The sequence below is a fragment of the Vombatus ursinus genome, unplaced genomic scaffold, assembly GCF_900497805.2.
Source record: "Vombatus ursinus unplaced genomic scaffold, bare-nosed wombat genome assembly UNPS02014872.1, whole genome shotgun sequence".
In the NCBI taxonomy this organism is placed as follows: Eukaryota; Metazoa; Chordata; class Mammalia; order Diprotodontia; family Vombatidae; genus Vombatus; species Vombatus ursinus.
In genome coordinates, this window is record NW_020954650.1 from 5,526,451 (window position 1) to 5,551,862 (window position 25,412).

The window sequence follows — 25,412 nt, forward strand, 5'->3', positions numbered from 1 at the left end:
GGAACATGATAAGCACTTAATAAATTTTGTTGATTGGTTCATAGTCTGGGTTCAAATCATGGCTGTATTACTTACTACCTGTGTGACTTTCAGCAAATAAGAACTCAGGTCTTACTAAGACCTCATAAGGTCTCAATTTCTTGTATTTTTTATGATAAGGATGTAGTAGATGTTCTTAGGGATAATTTCCATGTTTCAAACTAGTGTAAGACAGTAAATAGAAGAAATAATGTCACTACAAAAGAGATAACTAGCCCTTACAATTTGGATATGCATTTTTCTTCAGGTTGACTAACCAGAATACAGAGTCAAGTGTAATAGCACTGACATCTATGGTGGAAGGTAAAGGTTATAATTCCTAAGATAGGAAAATTGTTCCTGAATCCCAAAGGGAGATAGCTTGTGAGGCAAGATGGGCAAAAGTATTTCTTGTTTTAAACTTCTAAGGGATTAAACATTACTTTCCCTGGTTCAGTGATTCACTGCCAGATTGAGAAAGAAATAGGTAAGAAAAGGAGGGAAGGGAGGAGGGAACGTATTTATACAACATATCAACAGGGTAGACCAACAAAACTTAATCATTACAAAGATAAGGTACAAGGATTTTCCATTTGAAAAGAATAGAGTAACTAGGCTAAATTTGACAACTTAAATTATAGATTTATTTTTCTGTAAGCTTTAAAATAATACCCTTCTGAATGTTACTTAATAACAGTTTGTGTTTTCTTTTTTCTTCTTTCATGTGTGTGTGTGTGTGTGTGTGGTAATCAGGGTTAAGTGATTTGCCCAGGGTCACACAGTCAATACTCAGGTCCTCCTGACTCCAGGGCCAATGCCCTATCCATTGCGGAACCTAGTTGCCCTGTATTTTCAAATAGGTTAATTTGTTTTAGCACATTTTCTGCCACAAAGTAGGTACCTAATAAATATTTGTTGATGGATTGATTATTTTGCTCCAAAATTTTTCTGACTCCCTCTACCCGTAGTGACAGAGGTAACTGGTGATGTAGTAAGTAGAGTGCTGGGCTTGGAGTCAGGAAGATATGAATTCAAATCCAATTTCAGACACTAGATGTGTGACCTTGGGCAACTCACTTAACCTCTGCTTGCCTCAGGTTCCTCAATTATAAAATAGAGATAATAATAGCACCTACCTCAAGGGTTGTTAGGAGGATCAAATGAGATAATATTTGTAAGAAGCAGTTAGCACAGATCCTAAAGCATAGACTATGTAAATGTTCATTTCCTTTCCTTCCCTTTCCCCCCAATGGTATGCCATATCCCCAGAGAAGCTAGGCTACTGAGATCAGCATATATGGGCCAGAAGAGCACTGATTTGGAGCTGGAATGGGATGTTAGAAGTTATCTACCTTAATCTAACCATTCTGTTTGTGAAGCTGAACTCCACAGATGCTGCGACTTGCTTGAAGTCATCTAAGTAGCAAGTAGAAGAGCTAGGATTTGCACTAGGTCCTCTGACAACATAGTGAGCACTATGTTTCCCACACTATACCCCACTGTTCTGGCAATAATACTGAATCATAAACTTTCCATATACAAATTTAGAAACTCTAAGTTAGATGTATCCTCTTTGTAGGAAGGAGGAAGAATTAAATCACTTCTCAATGTGTCACACAGCTTTTATTACCTACAGTCTTCTTGGAATTTGATGATTTCACAAGTATTGCAGAACTATAGGCTCTAATTATTTTATTCATAGATCTGTTCTGAAATTGTTATGCATATTGCTTACTTTAATATAAAGTTGAGAGAAGGCATTGTTCAAATTGATCTTCAGCAGCATAATGATAGTATAGAGCATATGTAACATACCAAATCACTGAGAATAGTTTTTTATTAAATACTACTTTATTGTCATAATAATAAAAATCAACAAAATAACCAAAAAGGTAGTGGATATCAATGGAAGTTCTCTTATAATGCCTCATAATAGTGTCGAGATGACCTCGAACTCTTATAAGGATGCTGGTGGCTAAAACTCTGCTAACTGAAAATACTTAAAATTAGTCTGGTGATGAACTATGCATTAGTATCTGAGTACTAACCTAGCTTAGATTGTTTATAGAGTCTTACCACAAAAAGAGTGGATACCAGGTGAGATTATACTTGGAGAAATAATGCACACCATTAAAATCCTTCCTTCAAGTAGTAGTAAATAGCTTTTTCCCCTCCCCTCCTTTACCTTGACTCCTTTTCTTTTCTCTGTCTCTAATTCTCTGTCACCCTACTTTCATATAAATATACCCTTGCTACTGTTAATTTCATTCATTCATTGAAGATGCATTATTTGTAGCATCTACATTACTAACATCAACATTGAGAATTTTTTTTCTTCCTTCATTTGAACATATGCAAATAGAAAGACATACCATGTCATACAAGCCAGTACAACTAAAAAAGGAAAACATGAAAAAATAAATATAAATGAAACATCTTCCATCACTGCAAGAAGAAAAAGTGTGATTTGCTCATTTTAACATTCAACTTTGTGCATAAACCATCTGGTAGTTTCATTTATGATCAATGTTAAACATTGCCAGTAGTGTTTTAATTATATCAGTCTGCCAAATATTTTCTTATGCAAAGAAGCCACTTAGTTTTCAATGAGAAATATGGCTTTCATCTTTTAGAAGGGATTATTAACTTTTGTATAATTGTAGGCCTTTACTGCAATGTAATTAAATTCCTAGGTTAGAAAAATGTGTTCATTGTTAATAAGTGGATAGTTCACTTAGGAATGTGTGAGTGCGTGTGTGTGTGAGTGTGTGTCTGTGTGTGTGCGCGTGTGTGTGTGTGTCAGTGTGTGTGTGTGTGTGTGTGTTCTCTGACATATCTATTTCTATATCTAGCAAGTAAAGAGTTATATGATTTCATTATATATCTATATTTCCACTATATGTATATGTATATATATGCAGATATTATATATATATATGTATTCATGTACATCTAAAAATGGAAAAGCAAAGTCCTGGAGAGTAATTGCTATGCCAATCTAAAAGTATTTAGTAAGATTTAGTTGTTCTATTGTTTGTCTGAGTTTTCTAAGAAGAATCACAAAATATTTCAAAGATGTGATTTTCTAACACAACCAAAAAATAGTTACTGAACCTCAACTATATGCAATTAACTATTCTAGATGCTATGATAGATTCGAAATTAGATGCCCTCAATTAACTTTTAATTTAGTTATGATGACAGGAAAATAAAATGAAATCTAACTATAGCAGACAGGATATAAGTATCAAGGTAACTATGTAGAAGATAAGTGACAAAGGTTTACGTAATAAAATTATAAAATAAATTTAAATTGATATGTGTATATGTTATATAAACACATATGTGTCTATATACATGTGTATGTGTTTATGTATATGTGTATATATATATATATATATATATACACACCTGTGTGTGTGTGTGTATACGCATATATATATATTTGTTTGTTTTAATCAACCATAATTCACCTCTCCCATAGAGGCAGCTGCCACCACAGTAGATAAAGCAATGGGCCTGGAATCAGGAAGTTCTGAGTTCAAATTCTATCTTAAACATTTGCTAATTATATGACCCTAAGCAAGTCACTTAAGCTCTGTTTACCTCAGTTTCCTCAACTGTAAAATGGGGGTAATAATAGCACCCATCTGACATCTGAGCATCAGCACACATGAGCATCTAATGAGATTTTTGTAAAAAGCCCTTAGCGCAGTGCTTAATATATAGTAAGTGCTATATAAATTGTGCCGGTCGTGCCGTGCACTCTCCTCCTATAAGGAGCAGGCTGCCAGGGTCATACTTACCAGTCTTCGGAGCCCACCCAGATAAACACAGAGACGAGCCGATCAGGAGGTGCAAACACTCGAACTTTATTCAGAGGCCATCACAGCAAGGCCAAGCAGGAAAGCAAGAGCAAGAGAGCAGGAGCAAGAGAGTGAGCTCCGACCCCTACCGCCCCTATATACCTTCCTAGCCCCTCCTCCTCAGCCCGCCTACTAGTCATTGATTGTAGGATCAGATACCAGAAGGGGATGTCTGGGTTTAGCGCACCAAGGGAGAGGAAGTGACACAGGAGGCTAGGCCCGGATACAGGAAGGAGATGTCTGGGGTTAGTGCTGCACCTAGGAAGAGGACGTGACAAAGGGAGCTCGTTCTCTGCCGTCCCACTCCCATGTGGCACAGCCCCCTGCCTCGGGAGCGTGAGCTCCGGTTACTTCCTAATATCTTGTCCCTGCCCCATCTTGCCACAACCCCCACGTGGCACGTAGCCAACATCAGACAATCCCTCACAGTAAATGCTTATTCTCTTTCCTCCCTTCCCCTGCCACCCCCCCCATTGAGAACATAAGAATAACAAACTCAATTACATGCATGTGTAGATATATATATATATGTATATATCTCCCTTGTCAATGCCCAAAAACTCATGTGTCTCATTTTGCATTCTTAGTTCTTTATTTCCCTATTGGGGTGGGGGGGAAGGCATGGTGTCGTATGTTACCATTAATCCTCAAGACCTGTGTTGGGTCATTTGGCTGGTGGATTGAACACAATAGTATTCCCTCTTATTCATATATTATGACTTGTCCATCCAATCCCCAATTTATGGATACTCTCTTAGATACCAATTTTTGACACCCCTGAAAGAGCTGTAAATATTTTTGGATATCCTTAGAGTTTGCTTTGCCTTAAACTAATCCCTTCCTTAATCTACCCTCCCTCTAAATCTCCCACTTCTTTTCTCCCTTTTCCCTCTCATTTCCCTGTTAGGTGAAATGTATTTCTGTACCCAGCTGTGTACTGTGTAGGTATGTTCTTCCTTTATACATACATACATATATACATATATATACATACATACACACACACACATACTGGGGGGAAAGTATTTTTTCCCTTCATCTCTTCTTCATTTTTTATGTAGATGTCTATTTATATACCCTGATGAGGTAAGATAATTTTCTAAAACTTTTACTTTCTTTCCCCTTCCCAAATGTTTCTTTTCCATTTTGTATTATTCTCTTAAAATCAATAAGACAAATGAAAATCAGTCCCAGCCCTTGTCTAATTGGACTCCTTCTATGACCTTTGATGATAAGATTCAAAACATGCATTATTTCCTTACATTTGAATGTAAGCAGTTTATCCCTGTTTAGTCCTCTATCATTGTTAATTCATGTTTACCATTCTTTTTTTTTTATTTTTCTTCACCCCTGTGTTTGAACTACAATTTTTCATATGATTCTCCTTTTTTCTTAATCAGGAATGCTTGAAAGTCCTTTATTTTGTGAAACTTTTCATTTTTCCCCTGTAACCTTACATTCAGTTTGTTGGGTAGGTTATTTTTGGCTATAAACCAATCTTCTTTGCCTTCTTGATTATTATGTTCCAAGTTTTCCACTTCTTTGTAGTGGTGGCTGCTAAATCATGTGTGATCCTAACTGTGGTTTCTCAGTACTTGAATTGTTTCTTTCTGGTGGATTGCAATATTTTTTTTTTACCTAAAAGCTCTGAAATTTGGTTATTATATTCCTGGGAGTTTTTGTTTTGGAGTTCACTGGGGGATTCTTTCTATTTCTGCTTTTCCCTATGATTCGAAAAGATCTAGGCATTTTTTTTTCTTTATTCTAGGCTCTTTCTCAATCATGGAGTTAAGATAGTCTGATGAATTTTTTTTCTCTTTAATCTGTTTTCCAGGTCATTTTTTGAAATAACTTAAATTTCTTTCTATTTTTTCAGTCTTTTGACTTTGTTTTAATATTATTTGTTATTTCATACAGTCATTGGCTTCTATTTAGTCCATTGTACTTTTCAGAAAGTTTGTTGTGTAAGCAAGATTTCCTATATTTTCTGCCAAGCTATTAATTTTCCAATTCTTTCTTCCACAGGCTTCATTTTTTTAACTCTTACTTTATCTCTTTCAAGTATTCTCATTGAGTTTGTGCCAAACCTGTTGTTTTTTCCTTTGAAGTTTTGCTTATAGATCTTTTGTAATCATTCTTTTCTTCTGGGTTTGTGTCTTGACCTTCTCTGCTAGCACTTTTTGTTTGTTGTTTGGTTGGTTGTTTTGTTTATTTCCCCATTCTTGCAGCCTACTTCCTTATTTCAGACTTGATGTTAGGGCTGGACTCTGTGGGACTTCTGGAGGGAATGTTTCAGGTGGCGCCATTGCTGCTTTCTTGAGATATTAAGTGTCTTATTATTCCAGGGCCTCAGAGACAAGCTGAGTACTTGAAAACTTTCAGTGATTGCAAAATGGTCTAATCCAGGGCAAAGGTTGATTGTTGTTTCACTTCACTCCCACAATACTATAATGCAGGTATTATTATTATCCTCATTTTACAATTGAAAAAAGTGAGAATAAGAAAGAGTCAGTGCCTTGCCTTGTATCACAAAGCTTGGATGTATCTGAGGCAGAATTTAAATTCAGAACTTCTTGCCTCCAAGGCTAGCCATCTATATAATATTTCACCTAGTGGCCACAACTGAGAAATAAAACAATTTCCAGAAAAGTGGAAGAAAATTTCGAATCTTGAGAGAATACTAGAACATGAAAAATATTAAAACTATAAAATAATAATTAGATTTTGATCTTTCTGAAGGCAAGAATTATTTTTGCCGTCCTTTCCATCCCCAGTACTTAGCACAGTTCCTAGTGTGAATACTTGATGATTTTATGTACCCTTACAGACCTTCATTCCTTTTCACTGAAATATCATAGGATCTTAGCAATATGGTTTATTGTGATTCTTGAACTTTTAGATGTCTGACAATGTGATGCAGGGTCTTCCAAATAATATTTCCCCAATCCATCTCTTTCTTTTTATTGAGCATAATCACTGTGTTTGATGAGTAAATTTATTTATCTGTGGCAGCAACTGTATCTTTGTTCATTTTTTCTTTCTTTTCTAGAAGTATCAGGAATATGAGGCCCAAATCTGTGATAAAAAATACAATAAAAATGAGATATGAGAGAAAGGAACAAAAAAATTTGCATTTTGTGTGTTTGCCTATACTTAATCATGTGTCGGCTTGCCTTGAAATAATAAAAGCCACAGCACTGCTTAAGTGGAAAACTGCTGAAATCCTACTGTGTGGTAAGAATTCTTGACATAGAAATGAACGTATTAAGAAGCCAGGGAAACTATTTTAATTTCAAACTTTTTAAGGTTTGTTTTTTTTTTAAAGCTCATCTACTTTACCTTATTTTCACTTCATTTATTTAAAGTCGTAATTATTCTTTGCTAATTAAATAAAATTCAAATGCAGCAACCATTTATGAAGTACTGTGTATAGAACATTTTTTTTCTGGGTGGTAGGAGATATAAAATAATAACTTCCATGGGTTTAATACAGAAGTCAAAAAAAACAATATGACACTGAATTTCATAAGAAATGTGCATTAAAGAGTGATATGAGAAACAATATGTTACACAGTATCTGAGGGGAAAGTTGTCAACCATGTGGGGGGAGGGTAATGTGGAAAAAATTTCATTTGAGTTGTTTTTCAAAGAATAGATGAGAATTAAAATTAAGAAGGTGAAGGGGGCTACTACCTTCATGAGGAACAGCATGAGCAAGAACACACAGATGGGAGGAGAGAAACCCCAAGTCATGCTGAGGGGATAGAGAGTAGAACAGTTTGACTACAGCATAGAGGAAATAGAGAGGAATAGTATGAAATAAGGTGGTTGGTTCCAGACTGTGAAGGGTTTTGAATGACAGACAGAAGACTCTGAACTTTATTTGGTATACTATAGGAAACCATTGAAGCTTTTTGAGCAGAGGAGCGATATGATCAGGTCCAAATCTAAAAAAGATTATTTTGGAAGCAGTGTAGATGATTAACAAAAAGGGTTACTAGGAGTTTATTAAAATAATACTTGCAGTATTAAATAATACCTATTTGTGAGTGGCTGGCTAGAACAATAGAGAGAAAGAGAAGAAGTATTAGTGGGTTGGGAAATGTACTGGATTTGGAAATCTTAAGTTTAGATCCCAGTTCTTCCTCCTGTGTGACCTTGGGTAAGCATTTTTACTTTAAAGGACTTAATTTCCTCATCTGTAAAATGAAGGGTTTGGATTGGATGACTTTTAAGGTCTCTATTAGCTCTAAATATATGAACTAGAATGCTGTGGACTGTTAACTAATTACATATGAGACATGAGGACATGGAAATCATCAAAAAACCTCAAGGCTTTGAATATGGGAGATAAGATGAATGAAGGTAATATATATATATATATACATATATATATATATATATATAGTGAAGTCAGAAAAAAAGATTTCTAGAAGGAAAGATAAGACATGTTGAGTTTAAGTTGGTAGTGGGAAACCCAAGTGCTAGGTCTTATAAAGAAGCTGAAATTAGGTCTGAAAGATTGCAATTGAGATCAAGATTATAGGTACTCATCTGAGAATCATCTGTGTAGAGGCAGTATTTGAAACTGTAGGAACTAATGAAATTGCCAAAGGGGAAAATGACATATATGAAAATAAATAATCCAATTATAGATCTTCAAAGAAGCTTACAATAAAGGGTTGGGAAGAACAACCAGCAAAACAGATAGAGAAGGAATCATTAGAGAGATAGAAGACAAACCAAAAGAGTGTGGTATCTATAAAGCCAAGGGAGGACAGAGTGCTAGTCAGTCAGTCAACAAGCATTTGTCCAATAGGAAGGGTTCTAATAAGAAGTGTCTAATTGGCAAGAGTCAGTAGCAGTCTCAAAATCTTTGAAGCAACTCAAATCAATTTACATAGGTTCATGATCACTTCACCACTTGCCATTAGCAATAATTATACCCAGTCTCTGCATCTATTGGCTTCTCCATGAGCACTCTCTTTTCCAAAGTAGAGAATCTTGGTTCATATAATTATGTCATTTGGGTTTCTCACACATTCTTATAGGGTTCCATTATCACTATTCCCAAGTATTAGCAACAAACCATGAAAAATTGTACTCTTACTCAGGTCTACACAGCCACTCTGGCCAGCTACTCAAGAAGGGAAATCTTGTTTATTCCTTGCTGTAGAAATCCCTCCCCATTCACCCACAATTCAATATTTATATGTTGTAATAATATAACAATATTATTAACATATTATATTATATATAATGTTATAATTATAATTATAATATTTATACTTCCCTTTAAGGATTGAAAGGTACTTTAGATATCATCTCATTTGAGCCTCACAATAATCCTGTGAGGTAGGTGTATTATTGTTGCCATTTTACAGGTTAAGGAATTGAGGCTGAGAGTTTATGAAATTTACTAATGATCATACAGTTAGTAAGTTTCTGAGGAAAGATTTGCACTCAGGGCTTCTTGACTCTATGTCCACCTACCTTCTGAGTAAAGAATTAGCTCCTATAGTTCACATGTTTAATGCTCTTCTTCCCTCACATATTGTATCTAAAATCAGCTTTCAGGATCTATACTTCCTTGGAAACAGGGGATCAGCACCCAGGGTTTGGATTAGATATTTTTTCTCTTTCATGATCACTCCCCAGAATCATCTCTATCATCTCTCTGTCTTTCTGTCTCTCTCTGTCTCTCTTTGTCTCTTTCTCCCTCTCTGTATCTCATGTTTTATTAAGAAATATTTTCCTTGATAATTTCTTCCCCTGTCCCCACTGAATAAAGTAAAATTTTAGTGGTTATCTGTCCCTTTCAAAGAATAGGTGTTAAAGGTGTTTTTAGGAGCGTTGACTGTCTCTGCTATATATAGAAATAATTTTTCCCTCTTCTGCCAAACAAGGGGCATAGTTAGGCACAGCATATGGATAGGTGTTATTTTTTCACTAATAAGATGAACACATGGGGGAAAAATGTTCCCTTCATTTTCCTCTCAGTCTCTTACTTTCCTTCATTAATTCCAAAGTCATCTATACAATTATACAATTATGACTATACCAAATTTTAAATGTCAAATTTCTCCCCATCCATACTTGCTTATCTACTTATACTTCAATAATTCAGTGAACTATCTTTTCTACATTACAGCCACTCCCTACATCGATATAAATTACTCTGGTGTTACATGTAAGTAGAGTCTTTGTGAGTTGCTGAGTCAATAAAAAAAAAATCTAACAACTAGTGGTCAAGCATCCAGTGAAGGTGGCTTGGTTAGTTCTCGGCTGCCAGGCAAACAATGTTTTTCCAGTTGAACACTGACACCTTTTCCATCATGGTAGGACCTACTTTAAGGTAGCTAGGTGGCTTAATGAATAGAGCACTGGGCCAGAAGTCAGTAACACCTGATTTCAAATCTGACCTTAGACACTCACTAGCACTGTGATCCTGAGCAAGTCACTTAACCTCTGTTGCCCTAATCCACTGGAGAAGGAATGGCAAACCACACCAGTACCTTTTCCCCAAAAAACTATATAAGATCACCAAAAATCAGACATGACTGAACAACAAGGACCTAGCTCCACTTATACTCTATTTAAGCTTCTAACCTATAATGAAACTTCGGAATAGGACCTTCACAGAGAACATGAAAGATTCTGAATCAAAACAAGAAAGAAATATACTGTACCTCCTATTGTCTCATTGCCTAAACAGTATACACAGCTAAACAAAAGCCAGAATACATGGTTAATGGTTCGTGTCACTAGTGTGTCTTCCATGTCTATTTTTCAGTATTCTTAGCAACGTCTGTAAAAGACAGCAGTTTAAAAATATAAATATTAAAGCCAAGACAAGGTTTTAGAGAGGAATTTTTGATTTATACGTCTGGAAAAATTTTAAGTCAGTATTAAACTACTTACTATATAACAATCTTGTCTTATCTTTAACTTCCTTCCTTACAGAATCAATACCTTCAAACTGTGTCAAGGGATGTGAAAAGGCAACTTTTAAGGCAAAAGGTAGAGAACTTTGGTCTTTATTCTGAGTATTACTTTTTTATGCAATGATACATTAATTAACAATAATTTTACTCATAATTTTTGGGAGCTATAAAGAGCTGATAACTGTTAGCAATGCAAAACTTTAGCATCTTCCTTGTTGATTTATTTGCTTGTGTTATAAGGTTTTAATTAAATTATCTTCCACCCAGAATCTTTGGCAAATGCTGTTCATTATTTTCCTCTGTCATTCACTTGCTAATTCCTTCTATTTATAGGTGAATCACAGGGCCTGACACTCAAAAGCTGTCTCAGTTTCCTCCAATTAATGAAAATTCACTTTTCACCAGCCTCAGTCCCTGTTCTAAGTGAATTCTGGGGAAACAGAATTAGCCTCAGCTGGATACCAGTCCCTTGTCCTTCAGGCCTATTGCAGTTTCACACTCATACCAGCAGCTTGTACCCGTTCTCTCTGTTATTTAGGTTTCTGACTGAGTGTGCTGGAGCACTCTGCTATCCAAGGTGGAACATATTTCTGCTTTCCTATACTTCTACCTTCTTCTTCTAAAGGCAGAGCTGCTTATCAGTATAGAATAATGGGGGTGAGGGTAGTTACAGGGTGTGCTGGTAGACTGCAACAATAGCACACAAAATATTGGGTGAATCCCAGAGCAGAAGTTTGTGGTTCAAGTAATACCACCAGCCAGAGTATGTGGGGACTGATGAGAAGGGAGCGCTGAGGTATCAAGTTAGGGATTAGAGTTTAGCCGTCTTTGTTGTCACTTTGTAAGATGTCTTGGTTTCTCAGCCTGCAGACATAGATGCAATTGTTATACTTGCACATAATTCCTGTTTGGGGGATTTTGAGAGTTTGTGTGGAGTGGATAAAATGTCTAGTCCTCCATCTTATTTGGCATGTGATCCAAACATCCCTGTTCAGTTAAGAATATAATCATTTTTATATCATCCTGTGAAGTCAATTGTGACATTTTATTATCCTCATTTGTAGTTAAATAAACTAAGGTTCTTCCTATTCACCTGTGAGGCAAGCTTGTTATGGATCTGAAGTAATTTTCCAAGATAGATATCCTGAAAGACTAAGTTAAAATGCTACATATCAAATTGCATGTCATAGCGTTGGCAATAAACAGGCTTCATGCATGCTTTTCTTTTTCTTTTTCTTTCTTCCGAAGTAGATTTCTTGGATGATTTCTTTTGGGGCTCTATGGATATGGTTGAAAAGTCTCCATATTCTTTTGGGGTTCACTGAAGTCACAGAAACATCTGGCACATCTTACATCTATTGGGAATCTCTCTCCTATATAAGCACTTTGAAGATTCTAGAACCAGAGAATGAGAGAATTTCAAAAGTTAGATACCATCTAGTCCAAGCCCCTAATTTTGTAGATTCAGAAACTGAAGCCTGGGGAGTTATAACTTGTCATGGGCATACAGTAATAGTGTCAAAACTTTCAGTCTGAAATGGAAAATGCCCTTTAAAGGCAGGAAAACTGCAATTTGAGGCTTTCAGATTTTGAGGAAATTCCTGAGAATCAGATCACATTCCATTTAATACAATTCCCTGATAGCAAATCTTATAAGTGCTATTGAGATGATACACTGAGTCCTTTGTCTTAACATCTCATAGCACTCCCTAATATTTTCATTCTGTGGATGAAGCTTTTAGAATTTGTCTCTATCTGTGGGAGATTTTTTAAAGCTACTTTGAAATATGTTGAATTCTTTTTGACTTATGGGCAAATGAAAAAAATAAATATTTTTCCTGTTCCAAAATATGTCATCCACTTCCATGGTCAAACAATACATCAGAAACAACTGAAATAAATGGATAGGTGGTCCAAATACAAGCTATCATCTTCAAGCCTAGAAACAAAAAGTCATTATGTCCTCTACTTCAAGAAGAAAAAATGTGTATATTGAATTTTGTCTATTCTTCCAAAGCTTCAAATTTATTTTAGCACGTATTATCTATGACACACTTATAACAGACATAGAATAGTAATATCTCAGATTGATATAATACCTAATTGTTGACATATAGTGGTTTAAAGTTTGCAAAATATATTGTCTCATCTGATCCTCCCAATGATTCCCTCACTGAAGTATTGTTATTATTTTCCACTTTACAGACAACAAAACTGAAAATGAGAGTAGATACTTTACTTGCACAGGCTCATACAGCTAAATAAGTGCCTCAGGTAGAATTTGAATTTGAGTCTTCTTGATTCCAAGCCTGAAAATGTAGTCACCCATGCCACCTAGATTTTTCTTTATATGATGTGAAGGAGATAGTTGAAAGTTGAAAAGATGAAAATTTCTATCCTCATCTGCTAGTAAAGAAACTCAGAGATATTAAATGACTTTACCCAAGGCCAAACAGTTATCAAGTGGTAGAGTTCAGATATGAAACAGGTCTCCTAACTTCTGGTCTTCTACCCTTTATTCTGAATCAATCTATCTTAGGATAAAAAATTCAATACAATTGATCTATTCATCACCAACGAGATAGAAACCACTAAAAAATCAGACACATATCCATTCACATCCCTGCACTGTCCAATTCTCTGAGTTAGGGACATTTGTTCCTCAATGATTACATCTAATCTTTATCATTGACCAAATAACATTTGAAGAATATTAAGAACAGTGAAAAAGTACATGCAGAAAAGACTTTCTCACATTTGAATTAATAAATCAAATAGCATGTAATGGCCATGTGTTATGTGCTCTTTGCCATATCAGGTATTATAGAGAATCCTATCTAATTCAGCCTAATCCAATTCATTCTAATATAATAAGATCCAACAAGCTTATATTAAAAGCCTGCTACATGCCAGGCATTGTGCTAGGTGTTTTGAATACAATGACTAAACTAAAAATGTACTTGCCCTCAAGGACTTACATTACAGCCTAAGGCACATCTATTTTCCTGGAGGTACTTATTATTTAATTGAAGAAACAAGAGTAGTTATGTAATTAGAGAGCATTACAAGATCACATATTGACCAATGTTGACTGAGTATGACATAGTAGTAGTTCTGGAGCTAGGAGTTTGAAGGCAAAGCTCAAAGATCAGGACAATCATCAGGAAAGACTTTGTAGAAGTGAGTTTTAAGTTGTGTATTCAAGAATTTATAAAATTTAGATAGGTATAGGGGAAATCTTTTAAGGCAAGGTGAAAAATATTTCTGAAAGAAATTTATGAAAAAAAATGACTGAAATGTTCATGAAATAAGACCAGCTTGATTAGAGTGAAAGGTATGTTTGTGTCAGTAAACTCTTCATTCCTTCAAGGATATGGAATTTCATTTGGTGTGGGTTCTTCCTCCACTGGTACAAATCTTGATTTCTATACATCTTAGTAGAAGGTTTTTGTGAGTTCTGGGGCTAAAGAAAAGAACATCGTCCAGTGGCCTTGTCTCTATAAATTTAACAAGGCAGACAAACAATCTATTGTTGAATTAATAGGAAAAATCTCTCCAAAGTCATAAGAACTACCTGACCTTGTGTACTGATACATAGCCTTTGATGATCCAGACTTCTCTCCACAACGTGCTTAAGCATCGGGCTAAGACTTTGTAGACATTCGGGGCAGGAATGGAAAATATAATGTTATTATAATCTTGTCACAAAAAAATGAGAATTTGGGCTTAAGTATATGTTGGTAGAGAGCTTGCCTCAAAAGCAATTTTAATTTTAGAGACCTTGGTGCTACCTATACACAACATTCCATCCATGACGTTTATGATTCAGCATGTGCTATCCAATCAACTCTGGAATGTTCTCCCTCTTCCAAACCTCTTAGAATTCCTAGTTCTCTTCAAGGGTCAGCTTAAATTCTACTTCCTACAAAAGACCTTTCCTTATGTACACAACTAAAAGCACTTTCTCCCACATATTTATGTGTGTGTGTGTATGTATGTATGTATGTATGTATGTGTGTGAATATATGTATATATATATATATGTGTGTGGATGTGTGTGTGTGTGTATAGTGTTTGCTTTTCAGTTAACATGCATAGATGCCATTTCCTCAAGTGTCCCATTAGGACCTAAGGACTAGGGCACTTTGCCACCTTTCTTTCTACCATTGCCACTCATTACCATCTCTGAACTTCTAGAAATATTGCCCACAAGCCTGCGAAAGTTAAATCATTCAGTTTTGTGATTTACCCTGTGTAGATCTGCTCTAACTGCTATTTGGAGGGTAAATCAAATCTCATTTGAACCACAAACCAAAATTCATCCCATCCAGTTAATAGGACCTAGCCAGGATGGGTAGCTTATTATCTGCCCTAACATTGCCCATTTAACTGCCAACTTAAATCAATTTTCCCATTGCTCTTGGAAAATATGTGACAATCTACTGCCTTAAGGCTCCACTCAGAGCCCTTGTATCCTAAGTTCTAGGTTCCAATCTGATTCTACCCTCCAATTTCATTATATCTTGTGGAACCTTGGATCTATTTTAACAACCTACTCTTTAAAATACACTCACAATCTTTCCATCTCCCTGCAACAAATATTTGGTTGTCTCTTGAAGATATTATATCTTTGGCCATCCTTCCCAAAAGAATGTACCTTACCCATGCCTCCAGGTTCATAAGAACAAGAGGCATAGTAGGTATATTTCTTGTTCCTCACTGTTGCTTCCAGGTTCTCAAACTATCACTTTCACTCAATGACTTCTCTTCCTTGGAAATTCATGGTTTATTTTATATGCCATCTCATTCAAGAGGTATTTCCTAATTCTCTTAGCCCCCATACTCTCATTACTGCATATTTATTTTGTGTATATTTTGTATTTGCTTATTTGTGAATAGATTTTTTTTCCTGATAGAATATAAGTTTCTTGAAAGCAGGTACAATCTCCCTTTGTATTTTTATCTCCAGTACCCCATAAAGTATTTGGCACATCTTAGTCCCTCACTAAAAGCTTGCTGATTGATCAATTGGTTGACTGAATGACTGAGGGCAGGGTCTGACTTCCTAATTTATTTTTATCCCTATTATTTACACTGAGCAAATGTCAGGTTTAACGAATTTATTGCTTGTCCTCAATTACTTATTGATGTAAAAACAAAGAAAAAAAGAAAAACAAATAATAAGATATAAAAACAAATCAATGTTTTATAAGGGGAGAAAAATATCAGCATGGTAAAACAAAACGTAGAGCATCTCTTCATTTAAGAAATATCTGGCGTATAGGCAATTGATTTGAATTGAAACAAAATATGTGGACTTCCATCCCTGGATATATCTTTCCTCCTCTCTCAAGCAAAGATCCATCCTCACAGTCTTTCCTATCCACTCTCCACACATCCTGAACAACAGTAGTTGCCTTCATTAAAATGTATCCATTTTGTTCTGAATCTTATCTAACTTGCCCTTTAACCTGGAAGTCATCTTATATAGTTTGCTGTGCCCCTCCTCCTCCTCTTCTCTATTTATTAACATCCTTACTCCCTTCACCAAAACCCATCATTTTCTTCCTCTTGCTTCATGTTTTTTTTCTATATACCCATTCTCTTTTTCTCTGTGACTCTACTCTCTATCCCATTTAGAGAGGAAATTCTTCAAGAACATAAATTGCATCTTCTTTCTTCAGTAATTCCCCCCAGCACCAGGCATAATGCTTTGCGCACTAGAGGCATTCAGTATATATTGACTAACTGCATGTCAGGACCTGGGAGGACACAGAACAATCCTCACAGTGAAAAATGATTGACTCTGTAACTAAGGGAACACAGACCTGAATCACTACCCTATCTATCAAAAGGGCAGTTCTATTGACAGAGACTCCATAAGTAAAAATAAAAGCGGAAATAAAAGACTGGAAAGACTTTGCTTTCCACAAGCCTGACCCTAGAACAGAGAGACAAAAAAAGGCATTTTCTGTTCCTATGGCCTATTTCCACTCTATTCTAATATTAGTCATAATATAATGGTGAAATTGGTGTTTTAGGCAATACTGGTAGAAATTGGAGACTGTAACTTAAAATGCAGAGAGGTAGCCCAGATGATGAGACCTTTCAACCTGATATCTTCATCCAACTCATTCATGCTATCAGTTCAGCCTTGAGGATACGTTTAGGCCTTGGAATGACAACAGTAGATGCTAAATGATCACCATGATATCATAAACTGTGGACATACAGAATTATTGTGTTCTTAATTAGGAAAGAATAGTGGACTTGGTCAAGAAGACCAAGTTCTGGAATAGCCATACCTTTACACCTCACTGATCTTCAGTTTCTCACATCTATAAAATACAGGTGATAGTTGTTGAATTATCAATTCACAGGATTATTGTGAGGATATTGTAAACTTTTAAGTATTATTTAAATGTGAATTATCAGATTAGGTAGGTGCTATACCTCCAAATAGAATATACTAAGGTACAAATAATAACCTTTGTTGAGGGTAATAAGTGAAAACATCTCAATCCTCTACCGACTATATCTCTCCAGTCTCATATTCCTCACTTCCCATCCCACCATCCATCAGAAGACCACAGGTCACTACATATATTCATCCCTCCCTACTGCCCCTTCATTTTTTGTTCTTGCTCTGAGAACAAGAGTTAAATCAGTATTACAATGCCTACTAGAAAGGGCATAAATTATTACTGTCTTATAGCTCCACTCACAATCCCTGAGACCACCTAAACCAAAACTCATTTTGCAGATCACCACTCCCTCCTACAATGGATTGTATCCCTCTTTAGAATATAAGCTCCTTGAGGGCAGAGACTCTTACTCTTGTATTTGTATCTCCAGAGACTAACACAATTCCTGTGCTTTTTCTCCCCGTTTTAGATTAGACCTATGATTTCATTGGCATAAGAAAGTCCCCATGAGAAAAATCCCTCAACTCAAGCAAATCAATATCTACTCTGCAAAATGTAAGCTTAAGAGATTTGCCTGGAGATACTGAGTGATTGCAAGGATTATAGAGCCAGTATGAGTCAGAGGTAGGGCTTAAACCCAGGTCTTCTTGACTCTGAGGTCAGCTATCTATCCACTGTAACATGTTTCATTGCTGCCTGGCACTTAATAAATGTTTGCTAATTGATTGATTAACTACAGTTCATTCCTAAACCAGACTTGATTTATGTCTTCCCGAGTGCACAAAATGAACAAAGCCCTATGGAATTTTCCACCTACCTCAAAGGGAGATGGGTCAAACTAAACATAGTAAGTAATTTACTTTCTTCTCTATTGAACTATGCTTAAAGATTCAGACTTTTAAAAGGATCTCCAATAAGACTTTCAGAACAAGTGAAGGTTTTTCACTTTGTGGGCATAAGCAAAAGAGCAAGGGAGAAAAATTCTTATTTTTTCTATGTCTGCAAATCTATGATATCCTTAAAATTGTCATTGTTCATTCAAATTGTTATGGGGTAGAAGGTATAGAATGCATTGTTTAGTGAACAATATAAGAATCTGGAGTCAATTTTATAGCCTTTTTTAACGGCAATCTAGCCATAAAATGTGCTAATGGAACAACATCTGAAAACATGCATGCTGTTTGCAAATATTAGATACTTAATTTTTATCCAGGGTAATAAGCTGCTGGTCTCATCAGGAGCTTTTGTAAACTCTCTTCTTATAGGGCATGACATTGTGGATGCACAATAGGTTTTGCTTTAGGAACAATTTCCCAGGAAAGGCGAGAGTTGCTGAACAAAGGTAACAGTTACGACTGATGTCAAACAAGGTGTTTGTTGTTGTTGTTATTGTTGTTAAAGCTGTTGTTGCTGGTTTTTTGTCATCTCTTGCCCACTCTCCAAGGAGCAACTAATCTTAGTCAAAGGTTTTTGTCTTTTGTTCCTTCTGCCTTTAAGAGTTGATGTTCCTGGTGCTACCTAAGGCCATACCCCTTTGGTGTAAAATAGATTCACTGTTCTAGCTTTTACTATCAGATAAATGACTGATGAGGCAAAGAGGTATAGCTTAAAGAACATTGACTAGAGTCAGAGGACCTATAGATTTCAAAGCCTACCTCCAGTGCTTACTACCTATGTAAGTTTGTGTAGGTCACTTAACCAACCCAGGCGTCACTTTTCACATCTACAAAATGGAGGGTTTGAGCTAGATAGTCCTAGAGGTCCCTTCCAACTCTAAATCTTTGATCCTATGATTTTTTTCTGGCAGAATATTTGCACTGCAGTAACACTTTACAATGAAGTAGAATCTAGTGCAAGAATGGTTTACACCTTGTTCCTCATTTGGAGATTTATTGTTACTAAAGTAACAAAAATCCAGTATTATAAGGCAGTACTATATCCATGGCATGTATCCATGAGGGAAATTTTAGAACAATGTTAAAGAGTATGACATTTTTAGTGTCATGGAATTTTTACTCTAGCGTTGTTGGGACCTCAGAGAACATCTAGAGTCAACTGCCTCGTTTTACAGTTGGAGAAACTAAAATCCAAGAAGATTATGAGATGGATTCCTAAAGAAGAAAACATATTTACAGAGGAAGGCAAGTTTTGAATTTGGTGAAATTTTACCCAGGTTAATAACTTATGAACAGTCTTCATGGACCTCGAATCTGTATTAGTATTAGCACTAATTTTTTAGGAAACACACACACAAGTACACACATGTGTGTATGTATATATGTTTATGTATATATGCAAATATATACACGTGTGTACATACACATATGTTTGGTGTTTGTGTGTATTTGGTATATATGCATTATGTGTGCATGTGTGTTCATATGTGTGTATGCACATGCATGTATGTGTGTGTATACATACATATACACTGGGGAGTAGACATCTTTATTACTGTTTAGGATCATGTAATATGTGGCCTTCTCTCCATAGAGAAACATAGGTGAGAAAATTAATGCATTAATTAATAATGCTTAAATAACAGTCAAAGTTAACTGGTCCCTCCCAAATACCAGAACAATGACATACTCAGGCATACTCTGCCAGAGGAAATTTCCTTTTTGACACCATAACTTGTAGACTGTTGCAAAAAAAAAAAATCATGGTAGTGGACAATCTGAGGTAGTTTTAACCTAGTCATTTATAGCCTATGCCATAATAATTTTGCTTTTGAAATGCAACCTAAGATCTTGCAAAGTATCATACCCAATTGCACTAATATATGATGGTATTCATATTCTACACTTCTGATCTTGATCCAAAATGACTAATGAATTTCTTGTATATACTAAATGGTCAATAAATATTTGTTGAATTGAATTGAATAAAATAATCTGAAGGATAATATATTTATATTTAAACCTTAGGCTACATGTACTTGTATTACTACTACTTTTAATAATTTGTATTGGATAGTGAATAGAGTGCTGCACTCAAAGCCAGGAAGATTTGGTTTTAAGTCTTGTCTGTGAAAAACTGTTTATGTGACCCTGGGCCAATCACAGTCTCCGGATGCCCCTAGGAAATTCTCTAAATCTATGTGCCACAAACAGTTGCTGATCTGCACTAATGGAGGGGAATTTCTTTACCTAGAATTTCCTATATCAATGCAGTCACGGGACAAACCTCATAAAAAAAAAGGAAATAAATTAGACTATGTGGCTACATCCCCACTATGAATAATCAAGAAGCTATTGACAGTATATTTCTATATCTGCTTTCTCTTAATACTTCAAAGTCCTTTCTGAGCATTATCTCATTTATCTTCCAAAGCACCTTGCAATTACAGAAACCAATAAAAGATGATTTGATTGGAAAATGAATTTGAATAATTATATGAAAGGAGAAAGTATAAGGTCAATAGATTACTAGCATTTGTCTTAATTATATTTCCTATCCCAGAAGCATCCTACAATCAGAATATTCAGGGGACACCTTGAGAGGTCAACTAATGTATGCCCCAACTTCATGTTAAAATACAACAAACATATGAGAGTATATCTTATTTATTAAAAATATGTATGTATCTCATGTAATGATTTCTAAAGATGATTGAGGTGATGCTAGTTTTGTAAATACTCAAATCTTTAGTAGATGAAATATGTCATTTAAACCATGGGACCCTAGATTATGATGGATCTTTGGTTTCAAGAATGGTTTCAAGAGTACTCCTTCTAGTAATATAGACCACAGTACCTTCAAATTTTTCATCCTGTGCAATTTTTATGTGTCATTCCTTAAATCCTATATAGAAAATCTGTCCTACATGTTAGACACCTTATTCTACTTCCCTTAATATTTTGGGCATACTAGTGTAATGCACGAATTATCCAACTATTGTTCCTCTTTCTGGTTAGATGATGACTCAACTCTTTTCATGGTCATCAATTTCTTTAAAATGTTTTTTTAAGTTTCTTTTCAAGAAGCACAAACACTGAAAATAGGTTACAAAGTACTTGCCTTTCCACTGCTCTTTGATTTGCTTGGAATTTTCATTTTGAGACTATGTCATTCTGTGACTGAATCATAAGACATCACCAAAAAAATACTGGTGGTGAAGAAATGAGTTTTTATAACACCAAGTAACTTATAATAAGAGAAAGGACAGTGCAGTTTCTCCATGTGGCCCAGTCCTCTTAGCTTATAGTTAATATTCAATAACTATCAAAGATATATTGAAATATAATATATAGAAAGAAATTGAACATATATGCAAAATGTCCCAAAAGTTTTAGTGAAATTATTATTTTTGATGGAGAGCAGCAGCAGAGTTGACATCTGTTATTTGTTGCCACAGAATAGTGGGGTGAGGACAAAGGAAGTCTACATTGACAGAGACTGCAGCAACAAGTGGGAAATTGTTGAGTAGATTCTAAAGCTTATAAACCAGTGAGTGAGATTATGATGTCCTGCCACAAGGTGTGAGCTCGTGGGGTAAGGGATTTCTAAATTTAAGGATTAGGAATTAGTCTTCCCTTTTGTCAATTTATTAGGTTTGTACTTTGCTAGAGTTTCAAGTGTCTTAGCCCATGGAAATGGTTGCAATTACTTTACCTCTCCTGCATAATTTTTATTTTGCAGAATTGTAAGAGTTTCCAAGGACTGGGGAAAAAGTTTAGTCTTCCATCTTGTTGGTCACATGACACAGAGGTCCCCATTTTTGTTTCATATAAGGATTGGGAGAAACCACATCTAGCATCTTCTAATTATTTTTTATGAATAAAGTATTCATGTTGTATAGTCCTGAATCTTTTTAGTGCTATGCAAGTCTTTGGCTTCTCTCATTTCTAGATGCTAAATCTTATTTTATAACATAGGTTTGCCATGCTCTCCTGTGTCTACTTTTCCATTAAAGTATCTGAGTAAGAATACATAGGTTGACTTATTTTAAAGTATTTTCTCAATTCCTTCATAGAGTTTCTCTATTTTGGCATTTTCTAAAAAAAGATGTTGGCACACACAATGCAATTATTTTCATGATGATCCATTTGTTTGAATTATTTATTAGCACAAAAAAGTAAAAATGAACAAGTGTCCAATGAAATTTTATTTTTGTTAATCTTGGGGAAATGTTGAAACATACAATCTCGCAGGAGAACTTATAAACTGTCCTTCAATTTAGCTAAAAGTTGTTCATTTTCTGGTTTCATTTACAGCAAGAATGTAAATGTGGATATTTTTTAGTTTTTCCAGTAATATATTACCCATTGGTTCTCCGATAAAGATCACATGATAAAGGTACCAACACTTAACAGGATTTCTCTCTACTATTAACTACAACTCTTCAAAAATGTTCTGCTTACAAAGGTAAGCAAACAAGCAATAAACATTTATTAAGCACCTACTATATGCTATTACCTTGTTCCCAGGCACAGTGGCCATGGGCTGCTCCCCAGATTTGCTGAACTCAAGCAACTTGCATAAATCTGGACATGTAAACTTGACCTCTTGTTAAGTGCTCTTGGTAAGTACTTTTCTGGGATGACACAGAAATTCCTGTTTAGTCTCCATGACTTGAGGTTTGTATCTGAGATGACTGACCTCTGAATATTATGTGATGAAGACTTGTGGTAGAAACAACCCCCTTTGGAAGGCTATAGAAGAAACAGTTTGGGCTTTCTTTGGGGCCCTTCTCACATACAAACAATCTTTCTTGCTTCCAGCAGGGCTCAGGGCTGAGAATTTCTTTCACTAGTATTTGTTGCAATCACATGGCATCAAACCACATAATTCTCCACAAGACAGTGAGCTTCTCTTGATGGCACAGTACATAGAGCACTGAGCCTAGAGCTAAGAAAACCTGAGTTCACATCTGGCCTCAGACACTTATTAGTATGGGACTCTGGGCAAGTCACTTAACCTCTGTTTGCCTAAGTTTCATCAACTGTAATATGAGAAAAATAATAGCACCTACCTCCCAGAATTGTTCTGAGTTTCCAGTGAGATTATATTGTATAGGTTTAGGACAGTCCCTGGCACATAGTAGGTGCTACATGAATTCTAGCTATTATATTCATTATTATTATTATTATTATTATTATTATTATTATTTTCCCTGCCTTACTCTTTCCTTCACAGAGAACAGGCTTGTGACTAGAAATCCTGAGGAATGTTCTTTTCCAGTTTGGGCAGTAACCTCATGAGTTGAGAGTTCCAGAGGTCTAGAGTTGAGTGCCAAATGAGAGTAGATTTACATAATGGAATAATGTTTATTGGAAGAGAGGAGCATTATTGATGAGTGTTCTATGGGGAAAGAACAAAGCAAAGTCTAAGCTGTGCCCTGGACAGCCAGGAGATCTGGACCTTTTGAAGATCTCAGGTGAAGACAATTCAATGTCTATTCAGTACCTTCCTGTGGGAGGGGAAAATAATGAATTTAATGAACTAATTGGGATGTTTTATGTTTTCTGTATCTCCTTTCTTGATGTGTCTCTTTGTGTCTGAAGCATTTTATGTGTCAGAGATAAGTTGTTCTATGACAGATAAATTTTTACAAATGAGATTTTTTTTTATGGAAGGGACTTGCTATTAAAAAATTTTTTGAAGGCCCTAAAATTTTGGGACACCTTAAAAATGAGCTATGCTTAAATTTATTTTAGATATAATCTAGGAGTCACTTTAGGGGGGAGTAAATAAGGCAGAGCAAGAAATCTAGATCCTCTCTTTGAGGTTAAGCCCTCTCCCCATGCAGGATGATTATAGATCCATGAGATCTCAGAGGCTGACCTTTTTGAGGGAAAGTTCCCTTCAAATACAAGTAACATCCTTATTCACTATCACTCTATACTGCTTAAATTGTTGTTGCTGTTGTTGATGATGCTGTGATGATGATGAAGATGATGATGATGATGATGTGATGATGATGATGACAGCAACAACAGTAATGCTGTTGTCGTTGATGATGTTGATGATTTTGTTGATGTTTAATTTGGAATTGAAGAGACCAACAAAAATGTTATCACATAGATTGTGTTGTGACATATTGTGATTCTTTGGTATAAGCCACTGCAGGAGGCACTTGAAATGACAGTGCTCAATTCTCCCCAGGAGTCCAGAGACATACCTGGAATTGGAGATATGGACAAAATGTGTTAATTGTGTCCCCATTTAATTAGCTGAAGACACACAGGGTGTGCATAAGTTTAAAAAGTTTCCACTCCTATCACCTGTAAACCTTAATTCTCTCCTCCTGGAGCTCCCAGTGGGAAACCCTTAAAGGTCATAGAATTTAGGCACAGGGGTATTTCCTCAAACTAATCAGGAATAGCTATGGCACTTGGGAAATATTACAGATGTACAGGCCTAGATGAACCTCTGTAAATGTTTCTTTTCATATAATTTTGTGCTTTTTCCCTCAACATAGGAAGTCAGAGATAAACCCCAGTGCAGGCCACCAGAAACATAATACATTGGAAAACAGAATCAGTAAATCTATCATAATGAAGTGGAGCCAAGTTCAGTTAATGGTAGTGCAGTAGACCTCAGGTCCACAGAAGTACCCTGTCCCAGGATACTGAAGAAGTATTCAGGCCCTAGCAGGAGTCATTGTCCTGTCCCAGCATAGGGGGTAGCAACTGATCCTGGCAAGAGAAGTCGGAAGGCAGAGACAAAGACTCCAATTTTGTTTGCCTGGTGAGCGGGGTGCCTGGCAGTAGACAGAGATGCAGGTTCTGTGATCCTGGCCAGGGAGAGGAGAGCAGAGACAGACCCCAGTAACTCCCAGTAGCAGTGGCAAGCCATAGCAGAAAGGAAAAATGCTGGCATGTATGGTGGCAAAAGGCAAATCCATAATTACCTGTTGCACACTGTAATATAAAACTGATTGGCTCCTTCCCAATGCTGTATTCACAATGCCCCCAGTGATCATTACACAACATCTTCCCAGAAGAAGCTTAGAGGAATAGAGGGAGGCATTGTTGGGAATGTGCTTATTTTATAGCATTAGAGTGAGACACAGGACAATCGTCCTGATAGATAAGGATCATAGAGTAGACAAGAAATGTCATTGTCTGCTGTAGCAGTGATGTTCCTGCTGCTGCTTCTGTTTATGTCCATCTTTTTACATTGCGAGACCCACTAGGAACTGAGAAGATTGGTATCAT